The sequence below is a fragment of the Odontomachus brunneus genome, unplaced genomic scaffold (genome assembly GCF_010583005.1).
Source record: "Odontomachus brunneus isolate Ranch 3 - 2012 unplaced genomic scaffold, Obru_v1 Obru_scaffold_059, whole genome shotgun sequence".
In the NCBI taxonomy this organism is placed as follows: domain Eukaryota; kingdom Metazoa; phylum Arthropoda; class Insecta; order Hymenoptera; family Formicidae; genus Odontomachus; species Odontomachus brunneus.
In genome coordinates, this window is record NW_022639509.1 from 1,798,552 (window position 1) to 1,821,873 (window position 23,322).

Here is a 23,322-nt window from a genome sequence, read left to right on the forward strand (position 1 = left end):
ATTTAATTGATATCATTGTTATTGAGTTCTTATTTTCTTTCTCTTAATAAGTATCTTTGTTATATTAACTATCAAATAAGAGTATAATGAAGGATTAATACTTACATCGTGTACTATCACTTCAGCTCCTGACATAATTTATTACCAGCAACTTTATTTAAAGAAATGTATATAAACTGTTCAGTAACCAAGTGTATAAGCACATATAGATATATGCAAATTAGATTTGCAATTTGACTCTTGTCCTTTTCCCTGCATCTTTTCACTTGACTCTTTACTCAAAGAGAGTCTCCAGACTAAAAATTTATAATAGTAAAATTTTGATTGTCACACGCTGCATTGAATAACTTATCAGAACGACATCATCTTACACGAAGCAGGATAAGTGATTGGGACCGATGAGTAGCGCATGGGATAAAGTTATAATCTATTTTAGAATCATTTTATTTTTCAAGAATGGTTCCATCAAGATGACCCGACATCTCGCAAACGCAACAATCTGAATATCCCCTCGGTACCGATGTGGACTGAGAGTTTACCCTTTAAAAACTGCTCTTATCGCTCCGCGCAATCCGCGGTGTGTCTTCACCCTCGTCCCTACTGACATATCGATAACAATTTACACTTAATACCCATGCCGGTCTGTCATCGCCCGACAGCTTGGTCTCGCTTCACTTTTAACCCGGCGATCATTCCTACTCCGTCGCCTACAATTAAGTTTCCCCGCGCATCTGCGCCCAGTCAGAATCCGACGACCGTGAAATTACACACACACACAACACACACACACACACACACACATATATATATATACATATATATATATGTGTACAAATTAGCGGTATACAGTGACGAAAGTAACGCTTAGCCGGCAGGCGTAGCGATACGCGTTCAGTGTAAATGTATCCAACGTATAAGAGGCATGCCTCGTCGCGCGCATGCAAATCGCGCGCGAAGTGCTCTCCCACGTCTTACGCTTCGATATACTCACTCACTCGCTCGGTCTAATTGGAGCTTTAAAGCAATATTAATATTAATATCTCGCCTTAGTGCATACATACGCTCGCGGCGTTAATTAACGACTTGGCGTTTCGCATTAATTTGCCCGATAACACACCTGCTTTACGCGGTGCGCGATTCCTCCGCTGTATCCGGATTCGAGTATTCTAATTCTGTCGTGAGGAGAATTCGCATAAATATCGTGCACCCGTTTTTAGCCGCATCAACGTGAGAGCGCGTTACGGATTCTAATTGTGATTTTCTTTTCCTCCAGCTGCCGTCAAAACAAAACAAAACGTTTTCTAGTCGATGTGAGTCGACATAAGAGCGACCCTGTCGGTTTTGCTGTGTATCCCAAACATTTTCTTCCGGAGTATGCTCTCGTCTCGTGTCGTTCGTATTGTTTAAAATAGATTGGACAGTCAGTCGCGTATTTATGAGTCCTTCGGAAAAAAATAGGCACTCCCGCGTAAAATAAAATAAAGAGAGGTCTCTGCAAAACGGAGATCCGCATAAAATAAGACACTGTCTCGTATCTCAGAATAAATCTGATCTGCTAAGCCGTCTCGTCACATGAATATAAAAGAAGAGCATTTACGGAGACTGGAAATTTGCAACGGAAATGTATGACGATACTTCGCGAAACCCTGCGCGAATTAATTTTAGAACACTCACGTTACGAGTGTCTTGCGATTCGTAACAAGCGCGGTTTCGCGTGCATCTCACCGTTGGAAACGCGATTTCGGAGATGCGAGGATCAAAACACACGATGCGCATCGCGCGCATTCTTCACGCACGTCATCATCGTCTCGAATATATTTCGGCACTGAATAACGATTATTTTGTCCCCGTAGATCGTGCTTAAACCATGCAAATTAGTTGAGGAGGAAATAAACAGCGAGATAAATGTTTACACCCATGCCTAAAAGAACGTTGCACCGCGTGCGGTGGATGGATCGTCATGTCAATACACGGCGACGAGAAAATATATACCTTGAAAGCGGATTTCTTATAAACGCTACGGAAAATATCCTTTCGACTTTTAATTTCTTCGCGCTCCAGCTGCTTTCATAACGATGGAAATATTATCATACACATAACATAGTGCAGCTGAGCACGATCGTGGCTCATGATGCATCTAATAAATGTAATATGTAAGTACTTATTCTTTTGTATAAAAATGTAAATAATTGCTCTAAAAAGAGATAAGTAAAGTAACAGTCCTAATTATGAGTCACTTGAGGCTAAAATAACTTTTAATCATATAATTGAAAGTTATTTTAGTCTAAAATAACTTTTAATCATATAATTGAAAGTTATTTTAGTCTAAAATAACTTTTAATCATATAATTGAAAGTTATTTTAGTCTAAAATAACTTTTAATCATATAATTGAAAGTTATTTTAGTCTAAAATAACTTTCATATAAATTTGTCGATCGAACATTAAAACGAATTTGATATCAACATAAGTAACTGACACATCATAGTTTTAAAACAAAATTATTAAACCTTAAATCAGTTTATATTCTAAATTATAGAAAAAAATAATTTGAAAAATTTATGTGAAAGACCCAATTATGAGTGGACAAATTACGCCTCTGTTTATATTCAATTTTATGTCAATAATCTTCATATTCACATTGTTTTAGTCCATATAGACTATATATAGAACAATCTGTTAGTAATTTCACAAATCTAGAGAAGTCGGCGGAGCAATTGATATCTTCGATTTTTTTCTTTGTGAATGTAAATTTCGAATATAATTGTAAAAGAACTAAGGATATAAAAAAAATGTTTTCTATGCTTCCATTATAATGTGTACTTCTTTAATACATTAATAAATCAAATTTCACCCAAAATCAAGACTGTTATCTTACATGTTTATTTATCTAAGTTTTCGAGCGTTTGGCAGGAAGCAAATATTCACGCTTCCGTTACGAAAACGATCGCAGGCATTTATAATCCGATGATTAATCGGGAAATGGCTACGAGTAACAAATTGGAGAACATCACGATTACCTTCATCAACACACGCGGCGACGGCTTGGCAAGCCGAAATACGACCTAGAATTTGAATCCTCGGGGCAAATAGTTGGCGGGCCGCCAGCGGAAACGGCAGTCGCGATCGCCATGTTTTCTTAATCATGCTTATAACGTAATTGGGCGATCCATTTGCGAAGTTCGGGATATTTACGCGAATCAACTCGAGTGTTCGTTTTCCTATGAGAATCTGGCGGGATTCCAGAGTGTTTGTGTGCGCTTCGCAGTCGTAACTCGCCCGGATTCAACAACCAGGAATTACTCACCGCGTAGTGTGTAGTAATAACATTTACTCGACCATTACGGCGATCCGTTATTGCGGATAGCTAATAAACGTGGTAAAATAAAGCTTCAGAATACATCGGCGGTCATTAGGCTTTACTACGTCTGCCGTTAAGAACAAAATAAACTCCGATCGCGACGTCGCGCATGGCTTGTAATAATTGAAGCAACGGAGCTTCGTCGGAAGTCGTTTCGCAAGTCGAAATTCTGGTTCTACGATAGTATCATAAATATTGTGGAACACTTGAAGAATCAATGGAGAATCCCGAAATATAATATCATGCAAACTATTGTCTTACCTCGAGATACTGATTATTTGAGTAAATTATATAATTGATACAAGACACTTGTTAGAATTAAATATAAAAATTAAGCGCAGAAAGGACATTGAATCGATCGAATATTAAATAATTCTCAAGTAAATGCTTCTTTCCTAGTCTGAGCATCAAAGAAACGGTAATTTCAGACTTGAAGAAGTATTTATTTAAAGAATTATTTAATGCTCAATTATCTCGATATCCTGCCTGCATTTAATTTCCGTGTTTAATCTTACACAGCATATTAATCGTGTAATTTACTCAACTGCAGATAGAGCATGCGTAATAAGCAAACGATAAATAATTAACATACATAAATGAAATAATACGTTTTTTTTATTTCCATCATCTCTAATTATTTCTTATATTGGTGTTGGAATTTCCGAACATGGACATTCATAAGACGTAAGAGGCGTAATAGTATTAGAGATAGCGGTTGTGTGTAAACATCAGTAACGATTTAAATCTGTATCCGGCACAATAACAAGACTAAACGGGAGTGAAAAAAGGCGTTGTCAGATTCAAGGTGAAGCTCGAGCTCCAAGGAGTATTATTAGAGAAACAAACTCGGCACTTGCGAGATTTAGGCCCGCATTCGCGTAGTTGGAAGTTATTTATAATATTTACTGGAGTGCATAATTAATTAAACAGATTCATATTCACGGCCATCTAGATCGATATTTCTTGCTGCATGAATATTGCAATGAATAATTCGAGATTCATGAAGTTATGATTGCTAGTCAAATAATGACAGTCTACGACCTGTATTAACCCTTTAGCTATGGGAATAATTTTAAAAACTTTGCCGCGATACAAAACCAAGTAAAATTATAAAATCACTTATTGACGACAGTCGTAGTTAAAGGGTATATATTAGTCGAAATTAATAGTCGAAGTCTATTTCAAATGATATTTGAATTTAGAGTTGGATGAAAGAGTTTTTTTAGTTAAACCGTGATTACAGATATAATATTTCATATATATTACAATTGTATTGATAAACTTGATTCAATTCTAAGTAAAAATCTGAGTATCTCTTACTAAATGAGTTTCAAGTAGCAACTAATTAATACGGGTTTAGGAATGCCAAATTCAGAATGGATTTCGAATTTCGATTCGGATATCTCCTCACTCTCGTTGATTTTGTCGAACGTTCGTTAAAATCGCAAGACATTTAGCGCAATGAATCATTTAACGCACCTGGAGATGTATGACGTATCGCTGCCCGCGTTCTGCGTCCTTCGTCCCTGGCTTTCCAATTTAGCATCCTGCTCCCTGGGCTACTTCGTCGCGCAAGGCACTCACTGGGCATTCACTGGCATTCACGTAGACACAATTCGACCGGAGAAACACGTCTTAATTGACACGATGTCGACGAGAGTCTGATTAAATATTTCAATGACCGACGAAATATTTTTATCACCCGAACGGGAACAGTAAACAACGCACCGATACAACCCGCGTCGCGTTAAATGTCCGTCCGTCCGGCGCATAATAAAACGTTTACGGAAAAGTACGCGGCGCGCGCGAGAGCATCAAAACGATTTGGAAAGGACGCAATTACAATCGCGGACCGTCGTCTTCGTCGTCGTCGATCAGTGACGAGCATATTTGGTGGCCGAGAAATCACGACAATCGACATCCCAAAAATATTTCGGAGCTTCGAAATGGTCGAATTATGAAATTATCCGGACAGCAGCGCGCATGACACGTATCGAGAATGCCGCTCGTGGCATTTAACATTTAATCGCCGTTAATTAACGAGCAATAATTAATTGTTGTTGTTTTCAATTGACCCGTCTTTTTACCAGTGAGACCACTGGATGTTTGGCCACGATGACGGCCATGAACCGGCTCCAGGACGAAGGATGTAGCGGCAGTCAGCGACGAGACTTTCAAACATTTCCCTTCGCTTTTTCTGTTAAATCTTCTAACCCTATCGAAATTTCTCAATGCCAATAGAAAATGATAACAGAACGATTACGAAGGAAGAACATTTGTTGTTTTATTTCCTCTTTTATTCGTTCGTTTTTTATCAGATTATTTAATGTTCGCTTGTCTCACTATTCTATCCGCAGTTGAGTGAGTTATCTAATTAGTATTTGTTTGTTGAAATTAAAAATAAAAATTAAATGTAGACTATTGAGGCAGTCGAATAATAAATGATTCTTCAATGAGTCTTCAAGTCTCAATAAAACAGTAGTGGCCATTTCTAACCTTAACAGCTCGCACACACTATATCTCAAGATTTTCTACTAATTTTCCAAGTTGTCGATGGGATTTTCAGCGAGCTCAGGTTTTCGCGTGAAAATTCGACGGATTTTCGGACTTTTGATGAGTTCGAGCTTCAACATTCGCGCGCGCACGACGCGTAAGACGGGAAACACTCGCGGTCGGGTATCATGTGTTTTCGTTATGCGCAATCTCTCCGTAATTCGTCTTATCATCCCCCTATCGGGCCCTTCGACATAGTCGGCGCAAAGCAGCTACATGCCGAGTCACAATTATCACGTGAAAACAGGAGAATGATGCGTGCACGCGGCTTCACCGAACTGCGCGTATCTCGAGCACCTACACACACGCGTCTCGCGTCTCTGTGGTAGGGGTTCGTCAACAAGCGCGTCTTTTACACGCGCCGGCAAAAATAGCGATACTTTCGTTCATACGTTGCGTATGATGTTTCGGTTTATTGCGCCACTCGGACAGGCCATTCCGTGGCGGCGCGGGAAACCGCATTATCGCGCCGAACGTGAGAAAATATTTATTCGGTCAATATTTGAGACTGCAGCACAAACGTCGCGAGAGAGAGAGAGAGAGAGAGTTTCGAACTAGAACTAAATTTAGAAAACTAGAATCTCTCCCACTCGGAATGAAAGAGCACATTCGTCTCGTATATATACGTGCACGTAATATACAATATTAGTTCTGCAATAGAGAAATATTGATGGAGCAATTGCTTGTGTTTCGCACCTTCGATGAGAAAGAGGCACGATGTCTCAAAGGTACAAATTAAATAACGCATTTGTTTCGTGGTACACCACATATCGTATCTGAATGAGAGCTCCGCGATTTGGAAATATTCCTCGCGCACACACGCGAGAATATCGACGCCCCTCGGTTGTTTATCGGGTCCCGTGCGTATCTCTTTCTCTCTCCTCTCCTCGGATTAAAAATTTGCTTACAAAACAGTGCATGCAATTTTTATTTTACGTAATTCGAAGCAGTGCGTAGCAACGCGGCGGGGGGTTGCGCGATACGAGGACGTGCACGGTGCACGTCGTCACGCACGACCCTCTTTCGGCGAAGGAAAACGCACGCGGTTTATATTGTTGGGTCGCTCGAAGTGAAGATACATGCCCGGGGCGTCCACAGTCCGCCGAACAGACGCGCAGAAACCGAGCGAGCGGGCGGGCGGTGTTTGCGGCGGTTCCGCGGCGGACGTGGACGGAGATAACGCATTAAAATAGTACGCCGACGCACGATAACACGTATTTATAATATCTGCTGCCGAGCAGTTCGTTCCTCGCGCGCGAGCGCGTGGCGATATTCAATCGTGCTTGAGCGCCGACTGCAACAACGTCGAGCGCGATGGCGCCTCTCGTCGATACGACCTCTCCGAGCGAGTGTTGGGCAATTTATTCAAATGTTCTTTGACCAAATAATCGATATCAAACATCAAAATTCATCAATCCTCGTGCATAAAACTAGAAATAACCTCGTCGATTGATGAAATTAATCAAACTTTGATGTGAAAATTTTCCTTGACTGAAGTAAATTAATCGTCAAGATTAATGAAACGTCGTAAATAGAATTACCAAAAATTTCGTCAATTGATGAAATTAATTATTAATTGAACTCTGATGTGATGAAAATTTTCTCTGACTAAAATAATCAGCAAACCGCTCATTGAAATTAATTAATCGTCGTGTATAAAATCACAAGTAATTTCGTCGACCAATGAAATTAATTAAGCTGTGATGTAAATGATTATGCATTGATTAATCTCATTGATTCAATGATTCATTAATGATTACTTGTGATTATCCAGTGAATAAATATTTTTTTATTTTTTCGGCACTTTTCCTCTCTCAATCGAGCAACTTATTGATTTGCCAATTATTTTAGTCAGAGGAAATCGAACAAAGTGTATCACTGAATATATAACATTTTCATCGATTAATGCTCAGCACTGGCCGAGAGCCCCCCGGAGTTTCGTTCCGTCGACGATCAGTGCGGCATGAAATTAATCCCGCCGCGCGTTGAATGAATGAACGATGAGACGTGGCGTGGATTTTTCGCGATCCTACTGATAAAATCTAATCTCCGCAAAATTACTCTCCTGCGCGTGTATGATCGCACCTTGAAATCGAACGGCGTTGAAACGGCATTCGGCGTCGAAACGTGCAGTCATTCAAGCGCTGTCGAGCTTTTCGCGATTCATAAAGGGGCCCCGCGTCTTATATTAATTTTATTCGGTTGGAAGTGACTAGCACACACCGACGACTACAAAGGACACATCGACGAGGCCTCGGCTCGAGACGTCTAAACGCCTTTGCAGCTGCGCGCATAATTGTCGCAGCTTTGTTTCAGCGGTTGTTAATAGGCATGATTTGCACAAACCTCGCGTCAAAGTTGCACGCCGTCTCGCATAAATTGCCGCGCCGATTTGAAGCGCATTTCTACTCGCGCCGGAAGAGGTTGCGAAAAAGTTTCGCGCGCGCCTTTCGAAAAGAAATATACTCCTCGCTCGCACGTTTTCACCACTGCCACTCCGTCGCACTCGGTTCGCGCTCTTAATCGCGGCGAATGGCGCGTTGACATCAATAGAATAATTCGAAATCGCGCGCTTCAGCTTGCTCGTGAAGTCACACTCATAAGGGAGATCGCGAGTTGAAACGAAGCGAAGCTTGACAGAGGAGAGGGAGGCGCGATCGCCACGTGCACGAAGTTTATCACAACTCACCTAAACAACATCGCAGAGCGACTCAGGAGGAAGATAATCGAAGCTTTAATGCCATTTTGTGAACATATCGCTGCCAATCTGTGTTACCCTTCGCGGTTTCAGCCTGGACGTCTGACAGCCACCTGAAAGATAAACGATATTTTATCAGCTCATTTGGATAACAATCGCGGAAGCGTCACGGCGCGATAATGATTAGAGAACGCGAGAGGTACGTTGCAGCGCGCCGGTACTAATTAACAGTGACAATAGCCGACGAAAAATGACAATGCGATACGACAATGTATTTACGTTGTCTCCGGCCACATGACTGAACGCGAAATATGTTAATGAGGCAAATTTCAACTCGCGTACTTTGTGTTTTCCAAAACACTTATGAATGATCAAGAAACAACCCAGAATAATTACACGCTCTCCTTATAAGAGAAAATATGCATGAGGAAACGTATTATTAGAGAGAACATGTCACTTCTCTAGAATACGTTGATGTAATTAATTTTTACATGAGCAAATAATATCGAGTCGCACGATATTCCGATCGTGTTATCAATAAAATAGACGATAACGGGGCACAGAGCGCTTCCTGCGAATCATTGCACATAACGATTTGCGGCGAGTATCCCGCATCCGTGCGAACGCGACATCCCTTTCCCTCCTTCTAAGTAGCGCGATGACGTCGATTGTTCCAATTTCAACATCGTGGAAAACCCATCTATTCGCGGGAGTACGTCACCGGAAAGGAAACACCATGATGCTGTTAGCATAACCCGAGTATTTCCATACCAGGGCTACCCACACTCGCGGCTATTATGCCCGTGAAACCAGATAGTAAATAATTACGAGTATGTACGCAGTACATTCATTCATTATTTATTGTTATTGTTGAGAAATCAGAAGTCTGGATATGTCAAATTATTTAATGGATTTATCAAGTCAATTTAAAATTTTTTTACAAGTTGCTCATGTGCAGAAGGCATACGGACGCCGAATAAAGCTGCCTTCTCTCGGTTGAAGTATAAGCGTGAAACCATCGAGTTAACCCTCTGAGTCATAGTGAAACGTCCCATCTATCTTTTCTTCATTTTCAGTGAATTTATCGGCAGACACAGTCGATTATAACTAAACAGTAAGAACTGAAGAGGCAAATAAGGAGTACAGCACGGATGTCTTAGTGCTATTAAATACTAATATTACTTTACTTTTGGGAATTTTAAATATATATATATATATAAAATTGGGACTCAAGGATCTAAGTATGAAAGGTAGATTCGCCGCGTACGTTAATCGAAGAAAAATTTCGATACGTGCGTTTGACATGCTGGACATAATTATCCTCCCACTATCATATTAATATTATATAAAAAGTAATATTAGTATTTAATAACACTAAGACATCCGTGCTGTACTCCTTATTTGCCTCTTCAGTTCTTACTGTTTAGTTATTCTAAAAAAGGAGCTTTCTATAATTTCTGTTTAACAGTTTAACGATTATATTATTATTGTATGTACACTCTCATAAACATAAAGGACTACAAATAAGTAAAAAATAATCTCAATGTTTAATTGTTTAATTATAAATAAAAGAATAAAAGAAGCAATGTTTCATGCTAAAATCACTTTGGTGTAACCCCCTCAAAGGGTTAATATATTCGCGTAATTCCCGAAATACCCAGAATATCCAAGTGCCTGGGTAATACCCGAAAGACCCGGGTAATTAACTGGCTAGTCTAAATTGACAGCACTAAAGCACCGAGTCGACCGCGTAATAGCCATGTCACACTAGCGACTCGCGACTGCGATTATGTCTCTTGACCAGTCAGAAAGAAGCTGCTAGCTACCGCTTTTCTCATTGGTCAAGAGACATAATCGCAGCCGCAGCCGCTAGTATGATACGGCTATAAGGCGGCTCCTTGGGAGAGCCTGGATTGAGCGAAAAGCCGCGAAACCGACTTCGCCCGCGGATCGGCGATATTACGTCGTCGTCCACACCGTGTGGCGATCCGTTACGACCGATAATCGGCGGTACCGAGGGATTTTGCGGTCACTCGGCGCACCCGCAACGACGTCGCGGAAGTAACGGATGCGTAATCGCAGTCGGCCCGTATTAAACGCGCACCTGCTGGCGCGTGTCACGTTGTGTTAATGCCGCCGTTGTAAACGTAAACGCGTAATTGAGGCGACGCCCGCGAATTCCTAATCGCGCGCTAGGACCACGCATGCCACGGCGATTTTAAGGTCGATTCGTGTAACTTGAATGTTAACGTGTTCCAGCGGAGCAAGCGCGGTTTCGCTTCGTCGCCAAACTGAAACGATTCTGCCTTGACGTAAGCGCCGGGAGACACGAATAACGTTCCCAAACAACTATCACGAGAATTCCAACATATGTTGAAGGAACACCTCCAGGGCAAATGTCTTCTCAGAACGCGAATGAATCAGCGAGAAATCTCATTCTTCAACTTGTAAACATTTCAGATATAGATCTTACTCGAACAGAAGCCCGAAATAGAGGATAATGAAATATTTAACGTCTCTCTCTCTCTCTCTTTTCTTCTTGACGTCGTAGAATTCGCGAAGAAACGCGACATTAAATTTCCGAAGAGTTATTTCAGTTTTCAGCGAGAGGGAGGCAAGAAAATATAATCTCGTTCTCACCAAACACGCCCATTACCGTACACCGTGTGTAACGTAATTGAAGTGATTGCATTCGCGTCAGCGAGTAACGTCACGGACTGTTGCAGTCATGGTATTCATTCTCAAAACGAAAAACAAAGAAAAAAGAGATTTAACGTGACAGTGTCTGCTCTCCAGCTGGCTTACGATATAGATTCAATCCCGGGACAAGTGATGTATAGACGATCACAGAGATTATATAAGGTAACGTAACTTGCAACTTTGTATAACCACGGACGTAAGAATTTCGAGCAACAGTTTTCAATCCATGACGACAACGCGTAACGCGCCGCGTTCAGTTCAATACGACTCAGCTCGATTCGGCGCAGACACACGCGGTTGCACCACCTGTTTGAACGAGGCGAGCCGATTCCTTCTCCCTTCTCGATTCGTTACAGTTGTATCCACAATGTAGACGGAGAAGGAAAATTCGCTTGATTAAAGCGAGCTCCGAGCGATATTGGTGCAACCGGTCTTCAGCGAACCATAAAACAGAAAAAAAAGAACGGCGGCAAAGAGACGAGAACGCGAAAGAGACGCTAAAAATGAATATCTTATCGAAAGAACGTATGCATATACGAGCACTCGCGCACAACATGCGCAGCCGTGATTATCGACAACGATCCGACATCCATCGATACACATCGCAACGCGCGGATTTCCTACGAAGAATAAGTGAATAATTCCACGCGCGTCTCCCCTTCAAGCGCGAGAAGCACGTATCCGCGAATTATTTTGCATAATCACGCGAGCTTACAACGTTTCGCCGCTGCTACAATTATCGCGCACAATTATAGTTTGCTGTGCTATATCGCACGGAGAGAGAGATAGAGAAAAAAAAAGTATCCAATGCTAATAACACAAGGTAGCGACGATAATTGACACGTGTTAAAATAAAAAAAAACAGCTCCTACTCTAGAAGAAGCGGATTTCTCGAATACTGATGTTATAATCAGACGCATGTTTCGCGCTCTCCTGTCGATGAATCGAGGATCGATTCACGCGGCGGCGTTCGTGGGGAGAACAGCTTCTTGCGCTGCGTGGGAGACGACCACGTCAGTCGAAAGTGCAGAGAGAACGCGGGGGATTCCATCATTCTGGCGCACACGGTGCATCGGACGGCAGCAAGGGAGCAAGAACGAGAAGGAGCACGAGCGAGAGAAAGAAAAGGAGACACCGAGCAGAGTCCAGATATAGACTGGTTATAGGTAATAGTTCGGTAGATGGTAGTGGTAGCGAGCGGTAGGACCGGTAGGTTTGGTTTACTTCGGGTTTGTTGCGGCCGGCCGGTTAGCCACTCTTCTTCTGCGTCTTCTTCCTCCTCGTCCTTTTTTCCTCCGCCGCCGCCGCCGCCACCGCAGTCGCTCTCTGCCTCCCTGCCCTTTCCCCGTCCTCAGCGTGTCTTTCTCGTTCATGATCTCTCCTTCTCCTTTTTTTTGCGCGGCGCTTCTTACGCGGCTGCTTATTTTAACGCCAACAGGGAGATACTAACCAACTACATTCACGAAAGTAGAGACGCGCTTCCACGAGCGCGTTTGGCCCGAAATGCGTGTGTGGAATGTTTTTCTCGTATTTTTCTTCATCCTTTTTTTTTTTTATCGAGTTGCTCGGACGCAATATAAACGCGTCAATGTAGCTTTCCGTGTTTATCGCGCCCGCTTTCCCCGGCGTCGCCCAGCTCGTTGCAGGTTGTCCGATGAAACGGTGGGAACTGACGCGCGCGGGCGAGCTATCCTGAAAGAGTTTCTTTGTGGGGTACCGACGCGACTTTGACGGAGGCGTGTCTATGTCGACAGGCTACCATTAGGCTGAGTAAGTATATCTTTGTACAATCCAGATGCAACGTAATTCTCTCCTGGATCGGGTAGACGGTTCTTCTTTGCATTTCGCGCGCGGCCTGGCGAACTTGGACGCGTATTCCGCGGATACATTCATAAAGCGTGCCCGCGCAAAACATTGCAGTCCAATTCTGCGCTTATCACCGTGGACGGCCGTCTCATTTATTCCGTTTTCAATTAGTGACTGTCTCCTTAATTACAAGTATACGACGAGTGAACACCAATCGCAGGTCGACTGTAGCATTCGCGGATCTCTGCGCTTCGAACTTGTGATGTGACTTTGTGGTAAAATTACGCAAAATTCATTCTGCAGAGTCATTGTTTCTTGGAAGATTTCAATTATCGCGAGCACTGTAATTGAAAATCCCTGTTCGGGACAAATGGCACGTGTATTTCAAGATATATATATCTATTATGCATATTTTATAGCAGTGTATAGTGACGTAACGTTAAAGTCCTACTCACACACACGCGCACGTGTGTGTTAAGTGGACATAAATATTACACAGAAACGTAATAATAAACAATAAAGTATCAGTCTATCTTTAACGCTTGTTTTACATACTTGTTATACAGACAATTAACTATTCACGTGAATATGAAAAGAAATGTACTGATTGCATCAAACATTGCAATGCCCCTGTTGGAAATAAGTTGCATTCACGTGATCGCGAACGAATTAAAGCATTGTCGTCGTTTTCGTAGAATTTAATAAAAATGATCTTTTTCAATGTCCTACACGGAAAAAAAAGATTTGCTAATATATGGACAACTAAAAATATTAGCTGCAGGAGCAAATTTTCTTGCTTTCACAACTAACTTTGCTATGAAAGCAAGAAAATTTGCTCCTGCAGTTAAGACTTTTAGTTGCCTATATATTAGCAAATCTTTTTTTCCGTGTAAGCATCTGTCGCGTTAGACGTGACCGCGCGAATGTTTCAGCGATATCGGACTACTTCAAGCGACCCAACATAGATCGCAGCTCACACCTCTGAGAACGACCAATCGCTCCATGCGTCAAAAACCTAACAAACCTTTTCTGCTTGTTCTAACGCGAAAATGGTAGCAGTAACGTTCCATGTCAAGTTAGAATCACTAACATTATATATAGTAGAATTAAAAAAATAGTTTCCTCCATCATAACTAAAAAAAATTGTTTCCTCATAACTTATAGCAATTATTTCTCTATGTGATTATAATTGTGAACACCAAAAATTTCTTCCCCAGTGTAGTCGTTACTTGCGTTCTCGCGTGTGCGCCGCCACGACAATCCACGCGAACATCAATTGTGTAGCCGGCCGTTTCGCTGAAGTAATAAGAAACTCTATATCCGTCGGAATCTCTATCATCAGGGACAATATCCATTATTATATTACGTCATTGCGTAATCGGCGTTTACGCTTTTTATGGGACTGGCCTCGTGGCGTGCGCGAGCGCGCGTCAGCGTACACGCGCGAGCTGTACACGCTTACGTCGTCTAGCAAAGCCGGAGTTGTCGGAGTCGCTCGGCCGATTTCGTAAGTGCTCAGATTCCGCTCGTTGCGCTGGCAGACACGCTGGCAGCGGCGGGCCTTCGCCGTGGTAGTGCGAATCGACTCGTGCGTGAAAGGCAGCCGAGTGTGCGCGCCCGCGTCGAGATGCACTCTCGCGCGCGCGCGCGAACGCATGGCTGCAATGCGGAATTGCTGGAGCCAGATGTTGGCTGTGATACCGAGGATCTGTGGCTCAAAAGTGCGCGAAAATCGAAAATCTAACACAATCCTGACAAAAATGTACTTCCGGTCTCCTCGCGCCAGCTATTATATCCGCCGCGTAGCTAACTCGAGGGGAGCAGGTTACGTGGGGTCAACAGAAAAGGCGCATTCATGTGACACGTGGACCCTCGAAAGTTGGTCAAAGATTACTCACCATGCGCTATCGCGAATTCGTATCTCCGCGGAGCTCGCGAATCTGAGATTCTATTGCGCGGAATGCTAAAGGACATTCCTTTGCAGCGCTTTCTCTTCCGATTTCCCGATATTCCGCGATACCTTATCGAACGGCGCGATCTCCTCGTATATCTTCGATCGTGTATAAACTTTTACGAGACCCGACCTCCATTCGAGAATGAAAGAGAGAGAGGAGGGAGGGGGTATGAATAAAAATCGCGCCGGTGAGTGAAATCTCAATATTTTCAGGCGTTCAATTCTCTTCGAGTGTGACGCAAGTAACCCTAGAGGTCGAGGCACAAAGTACAAATGACAATCAAACTCGGCCGAGATCATGTGGCTCACCGACATCTCGACATATTATCGCCCGACCTCTAGGGTTTCCTCTAACGTCCCGAATCTTGGAACGACCTCACGAGTCTTTTCATCTTTTCACCTTGCCTGTCTCCCTATCGATTTCTAAAATCGAGGCTTCGCGATATCGCGCACACGCCATTATTTAGCTGATCTCACGTGTGAATTTCGATAACACGGCGAGAGAGCGCGGGGAGAAGGCTCTTACGCCAATCGACGTGCAACGATCGAAGAAGAGTCTCGTTTCATCCCCGTCGCGACGCGCTTCCTGACGATAAAAATTCGCGACGATGCCCCCGAGTGGCTCGGGTCTCCGAGTCTCGTCCACCGCGGAAAACTGGTTCTAACGGAGTCTCATGCCGAACGAACGGTGGACCAGTTCTCCGCGACCGTCAATGAAGCGCACTGTACGTGCGTGTCGCGCGAGAACGCATCGCGTCACGAGGAGAAGAGAGGCTGGGGCCGGTGCACGCATCTCGTCGCGAGAGCGGAGGAGAACCCAGTCATTGGCCGACCAGGGAATCGCATCACGGGTCCAAAGAAGACGACCGCCGACGCGATCGAGTGGTTCGCCGCCGTACAGTCAATCAACGCATATCTTTTCCTTAGGTCTACATTAATCTATGAAGAATAGACAAGAATCGAATATTGCAGCGAATATTTATTAATGTTGGGAGAATAATAATGTTTGACAGGCTCTTACTTGCCTCGAAAATTCCTAATATAGTTGTATACTTTGAGAATTCATGTATCATGGAATAGTGTAATCTATATTAATAGTCATTACTTGAAACTTGTCTTAAGTGACAGATTTGAATTTGGAGTTAGACGTGTGTTTCTCAATTGAATTGCAATTACAAATATAACGTCACGATGATTCAAATGAAAAACTTTGAAATAACTTGAAATTCGGATCAGAATATCTCGCGTGGGAGGTAAGTTTCAAGTAAGGACTATCAATACGAGCCTTACTCTCTTTCTTCCTCTTCCGCTTTTATGTTATCAAGAGATCCCTGTGTTTCTCCGTTTCTTTTCTCGATTTGTGCGGATTCCCGAAAATTTCACGAGACACGTTCGCTTTTTCGTGACGAGTTCCTTCAGTTTTAGACGAATTTTCTCACACTCGATTTTTTCATTTTTTCACGTAAATTTTTGTGTTACGTGATGATAATTAATTGACATATGATCGTGTTTCGGTACACACACACGCACACACGCGCGATCCTCCGCCGCGCGGGAGATCTCTGCCGTTCCATCGCGAGTCTCTTCGCGCGCGTTCCCTTCTACTCGCGGGGCCCCTTCTCCTCTCGCTCCTTCTTCCCATCGGTCTCTCCTCTCATTGCAAAGTGCCGTAATATTCTCCTGCCGGAGTTATTTTCGTCGCGCTCAACCAACCAGCTCTCCCGAGGCGGCATTGCACGGGTCGCTCTCTGCGCATTGTCTCGAGGTCCCTGCTGCTGTTGCTGCCGGATGGAGTAACTGGATTTCCAGGCTAGCAAGGTGATCACTGGCGATCCTCCCTCGGTTCTCTTGTTTCTCGCTTCCGTCGTCGGCGAGTTCGCGCCGAACAAAAGCCCGGAGATGACTTTTTGAGCCTAAGATTCGGTCGACGTGGAAAACGCGCTTAACGCGGTGTGAATTTTTCATCACACGTCGGTTCCAGAGTCGCGCCGCTCTCTTCCGTCTTCGTACGCTTTATTTCTGGCTGCTCTCTTGCCGATCGCCAGTGCTCAAGGCCGTCCCTTTTTATCCGGACAAAGAAACGGAGCATCCGCTCGACACCGCGCGCTTCACAAGTGAATTGTTGCGGGTGGATCTTGGCGAGCGTGGGGCGTATCGCGAAGAGAACGAAACGTGCGACGCGAGCCATGGATAAACTTATTATACGATCCGGATTACTTGCAATCCCGTTGCAGTCACTCTTTTTGCGTGACAGTTCGAGAAATGTCAGCGGCGGAATCCCGAGTCGAGCGCCGATAGACGCGCGCGCAAAAGTCGCGCACGAAAATGTCTTTCACATCTGTCGAAGTGCAAGCGCGCTCACACTGGCCGGTGTGTGTCATATGCAACATCGATTGCGACGGTCATAAACGATCAGTGGAAACACGCGTGTGTATGATGGGAAAACCAGTCGCTATGAAAAAAGGGCCGTACCTCACGGCGTTTTATATTATCATATTTCACCAATCCCCCATGGGATTGAGGCAGCGCGTAATTATGTAATTATAACGTAAATCAAAGAAGAAGAAAATTTATTGCCACGAGAGAGGTTGGATTCAACGTTCTCAAGCGCGCACCGTAGGGAAAGGCGCGAAAAGCACCGTAAAACTTACGCCATTTTACTCGCGCTACCTCGCATCTCCACGTCACTGAATTCTGCTGTGCTATCATCAACGTAAGGTGATTCGGCGAAAATAGAGTCTATTCAATTTAATCACTGATGTTTTCTCGCTCGACAAGAATATCTGTTGAATTTTGCGACCGGTTTTCTAAAAATTACCGAGCATTTATACCGAGTTCGAGCATGTTAGATATTGCGCAAGATTTCTCAATAAATATCGATCGTGGGTGTACGTTGCATTCTTGGCGAGAAACGCAAATATGCGATGTACTATATCTGGCGCATTCAGTAGTCGGTTCTGGCTTTGTGCAGAGAGAGAGAGGGGGGGGGGAAGAGAGTTAAACACATCTGCAGCTCTTTAATCGCAGCTTGAATGAAAGGAACATCATGATCAGCCGAGACAACCGTATTCGTAATCACGCGCCGCACGGTAAGTGCATCGTCGTCGAGTACGTGTGAGTGGCACTCGTTACTTAATGCTTGCTTATGTGACGTATTAACTCGTCAGTCATTACTCAACTGCCCTTACGAGATACAAGACACAGCGGCGGCCACTTTGAGCTCCGACGAGATCAACGGGCAAGGTGCAACGTTCGCGTTTCTCTCTCCACGTCGCCTCCTACAAAGCTATACGAAAGGAGAAAAGATATATCGGGGAATATTGGCGAGAAGGAAGAAAAGATATATTCAAGATATATCCTCTTGGTGCAGACGCGACTGACACTCGACGAATGCTGTACGTTAGCGTTTCTTCGCGAAATCAGAGACGACGAAGCGCGCGTGTCGTTATTATGTAATCCAATCTTCTATCGAGCTGCCTCGCTAATTTCGTGAATCGTGAGAGGCACGTGGAAATATTTTTCCAGTGTTGCACGCACGTTGGAAAAGCAGTGGGAGATGCAAATGTGCAAAACTCCACCTTAGAGAAGCGTTGTTTTGGCACGCGCGCCACGTAGTGTGCGGTGTATACGAAGTGTATGTGTGTGTGTGTGTGTGTGTGTGTGTGTGTGTGTGTGTGTGTGTGTGTGTGTGTGTGTGTGTGTGTGTGTGTGTGTGTGTGTGTGTGTGTGTGTGTGTGTGTGTGTGTGTGTGTGTGTGTGATGTCGCGACGAGGTCGTGATATCGCGGAAATGCCGAACGCGAACGAACGCGCGAATATTAAACGACAGCATAATCATCTTGCATAATCGCGCAAGATACACGACATCGTTCGATTATGGTAAAATGCCGTTTTTTTCCGTTCTTCCTTCTCTCTCTCTTCCTCTCTGTCTCACTCCTCTTCTCGATGGCGCTCGTTGAAAGAGCATGTCGGCGGCGCTTTCGCTACTTCTCTGATACACTTTAGCGCGCTTCGCCGCGCGCAACACACGCGTAAAGGAACGACGAAATATTTCTTCATTCCGCATACGCCGCGCTACGCTCGGAGAATAAATTTCGTTTTCAAAGCCGGCGTCCGCGTCTCCCGGTGCGCGCGGTCCAAGCATTCCGACGCGTACGCATATACAATAAAAAAAGAAACGCGAATTCTCGTACCTTCGACGACCCGCGCGCCGACTCGCCAATCCGAATTTTTGAGCGCGGCTCACAAGCACATTTTCGCGCCGATTCGCACTGATGTCGACTGATAACGCGCGTTACTGCCAAACTGAGAATTTGCGATCGATATTCGTGACGGATAGCTACGATTCAAATAAAGTACCATCATCGTTTGCGGCCTGCAAAGCTTAACGAGAAATCTTTCATTTGTAATGATTGATGATTTAACAGTCTGCGGTACAAGGTTGAATTCGCGACATCTGAACGATTACATTCGATAACTCACCAAATTTTGTAAAGTCTGGGAAAAATTCAAAATAAATTTGCATAATAAATTTGTGCAAATTTATTTTGAAATTTTCCCAAACTTTTTATGAAATTATTCGAGTTATCGAATAATTGTTTGTAGATTTAGTTTTAACTACGCTAATATAACTTTCTTGTACTTCTGAAAAAAATATTTGCCCTGAAGTATTGATTCTCGACAAAGTTATAGTAGTTTAAAATTGCTCTGATCTAACAGATTGTACACTCAAAAAAATAGGAACAAACACATAAACGAACGAATATTCGATGGCTCGTCAATTTTCGTGAAGAACTCCGAAATTGTGAAAATAATTCAAATTTGTTTGTAGATTTTATTGCGCCTTTTGTGAGTGAGAATTTCTTTTTATATCATTGAAAAGAAAATGTGTTCAGAGCATTGATTTTCCACAAAATTGGTAATTCAAAGTTGTTCAGGTTTGATGGAGTCAGATTGCACCTTAAAATATGTGCACGCAGAAGGTTAGAGGTCGCCATTGCGTTATTATTTGCAGCGAAAGAGATTCTCGACTTCAACAGGAGAGAGATAGAGATATATGTAAAATTCTTTCCATTTTCTTTGAATTCTTTGAGAGACATCCTGCTGCCAATTTACCTCACTTTTCTAATTAATAGATATTAATAGATATCGAGAACCACCGTTACGCAAGATTACGCACGCGATAGCGCAAGACACGCGCGATTTATCCCGCTTGCGATTAGTATTAGACGTGAGAGGTGTAATCGTAGAATTTAATTTGCGCAGACAAGCATCGGCTGTGAATGAGCGCGGCGGATTCCGTAGCTCGCCGGTCGCGATGGGAATAACATAGGTTAATCGGATAATTTCAGCGTTCTCGGGCCACGCGCGCGGCTAATTATGGCCGTTAACCGCGGGAATCACTTAACTTGATTGATTAATTAGAAAGCACGTTTTTCTCGGTCACGCTTGGTGAGATTGATGGCCGGCTGCGCGTTTTCGATTCCGCCCGGACAAACGGCCGCGATCGCATTGCTCGCGACGTTCAATATCGCGCAGTGCGCTTGTGATAAATCCTCGGCATAAATTGCGAACGTTTCTTGCATCACGATCCGAACGTAGCGCGTGTATAACCGACGACGAACACGGAGGTACGTGACACCAATTAGTCGACATTAACGTGCCGCCCGCCGACGTATTCAACTTGCGAGTCCACTACCCTCGTGTACATTTCCTTTCGCATATTTTTGGATACGTGTACGCTGCTCCCGGGCCCGGAAATAACGCGCAATAAACTTTTGGACGTCGTCAACGCGGCGGTGCGAGCGCAATTGTGAAATGCTCGTCGCGCGAGCGACTCGCACGTGTCTGCCGTTCCGGAACTTGGCGAAGTACGAGCGTCTTCATCGTCGCTATTTGTCATTGCTGTCATACTTCGACTGCTGTACACACACACGGCGTCATGGATGCCCGCACATTTACTGGATCAAGAACTGTACGATTGTCAGCCTTACACTTAACGTTTGAGATTGAAAATCGCCCAAGTAACTCTATTTGAAAAGAAACTTGAAAGTTATAATGGCTTCAATTACAATGATTTCATTCTTATTTGGAAAAGAAATTTTAGTTTGTGCAACTGAATGGGGGACCAGACGAAAAACATACTGATGAAAAGTAACATCCCTGTTATTTCTTGAAAACGTCTTTCGTCTGAACATTCAGCTGCATTAAAATTAAAAAGCTGCATTAAAAGATATAGGCGTTTTTGGTTTGCTGATTATGAATATAAAGTCAAATGTGTAAAATTATTTGTAGAAATAATAAAATGTTTAGTCAAAACATCAAAAGTTGAAAAAATTATTTGTACAAATAATTTCTTGGTTTGGCCGAGATTTGAATCATTTTTGACTAATTTAGCACATATTTGAAATATTTCGGTTGGAATCTCGACTAAAGAAATTTAGAATGGTTCGTATCTCAGCTATGTCAATTTTGTTAAAATTTTAATTAAAATTGCCGGATTACAGTTTGACCGAGATTCGAACTATTTTTAACTAATTTAGCACAGATTTGAAATATTTCGATTGGAATCTCGGCTAAAGAAATTTAGAATGGTTTGTGTCTCAGCTATGCCGATTTTGTTAAAATTGTTTAACTGTATCTTGTATTCAATTTTATTTCTTATGCATTTTTATTGCACTTGTTGATGATAGGAGTGAGAACATTAAAAAGATGTAAACTGCTCGTGAGACTTAAATTAGGCAAGAATGAAAAAATACGACCTAAATATTTTTTGTACTTCTGCATTTGTGTCAAATTAGAAAGAAATCAGAGTGTAATTTTTGGGTAGGTTTACTTGTCAATTGAGACAACCGAGAGAGATTGAGTAGACATCTACGAGGATCTTTCTGTTTCTACAACCGAATTTCTCTCCCCAAGTATAACAGAGAATTCGGATACACTAGAGGGATTATTTTTTCCGTGTGTACGCATAAGAAAAGCTGAAAATCGTGCAACTTTTGATCCAAGGAATGTTTGGCATCCATGACATCTGTTATACTCAAATAGTCGAATGATAAACACATTGAAAATCGACAATCGCCCCCGCCATTTGAAGAGTGATCATAGGCCAGTCAGACACGCGCGCCGCGGCCTGAGCGTCATCGTCTCTTTCTCTCACTCAGCGCGATCCTAAAATAGAGTGCAACAGAAAACTATTGTCTGACCGACACGGCCAGCGGGGAATGTTTATCGTGACAACCTTTGATCCGCGTCGCGAGCGCGAAATTGATTTCCTCGACTCCGCGTGCTTGCTGCTCTCCCGGTGCGACGCGGTTTTTCGTCCCTCAGCTGGACCGTAAAACGTAATTACGTAATCGAACGCAAGAGTCTTGTGTATTTCTTTGCGCGGCGGGTGCTAATGGAGGATCTGAATCTCTCCAGCCTAGGCCGTGAGAACGAAATGTCGGGCGAGGAGCGTCCACAATGCGTGCCGTTGTTGGCGGATTTTGGCGAGAATTGAGTCATTAACGCGGTGCGTATCGTGTGTATGTGTGCGTTCCCCGGGCCCTACACCACCGTTGTCGTCGTCCTAAACGAGGCGTAGAGTCCCGAGTGATTCCACGTGAACGACGAAGACGAACGAAGAACACGAGCAAGACGTGCGCACACAGTCATAATCACAGTCGGGTGTAAATAACGGCAAGCGCAATACGCGAGCTTTATCGCGCGGCGCGTATTAATGAGTTTGTTTTCGAACGCGACGCTCGCTCACGCGCGACCCTTTTTTATTCTTTTTCGGCATCGCAATACACACTTGCGCATATCTCATACATACATACACACACACACACACACACACACACACACACATCACGGAATTGATCGAGGTACACGTTGGAATTTATGCACGGTCGTTTCGCCGGCGACAATCCCGCGCGCAGTGCCCCGTCAGAAGTGCCGGACGTTAATGAAGTTCCGTCGCGTTTCTTCGCAGTGTGCCTTCCTCTCGCGAAAAAAAAATGAGGCTGACTCAGAGACATCGGTGTAATTGTGTGTGCGCCGTGCCGCGCTGCGAGAACCACGTGCGCGGCTCCGGGAAAAGTCGATTTCCCGCGAATCGACGGCAGGTCGCGGCGAACAACAAAGGCTATGACGACGCTGCGTCTCGAAATAACGCGAGAGGAAAACAACGTGTTCCTCGTACAGCGTGGCATGCGCGTCACGAGACGTGCCTTTTCGCGTGAAATGCCAACAAACGCGGTGGCTCACAC

General features: G+C 43.6%; 1 protein-coding gene across 2 annotated transcripts in view; it reads right to left on the reverse strand.

Annotated features, from left to right (window-relative positions):
• LOC116845886 (receptor-type guanylate cyclase Gyc76C-like) overlaps window positions 1-23,322 on the reverse strand; it is an 84,084-nt gene that overhangs the window by 58,127 nt on the left and 2,635 nt on the right. Inside the window, exon 2 of one of the 2 annotated variants that reach the window (XM_032819090.1) lies at window positions 8,603-8,724. The gene's annotated coding sequence lies outside the window, so the exon portion shown is untranslated. Of the gene's footprint in view, window positions 1-4,839; window positions 8,578-8,602; window positions 8,725-23,322 lie in introns of those variants that run through there. The other variant, XM_032819091.1, reaches the window with a different exon arrangement.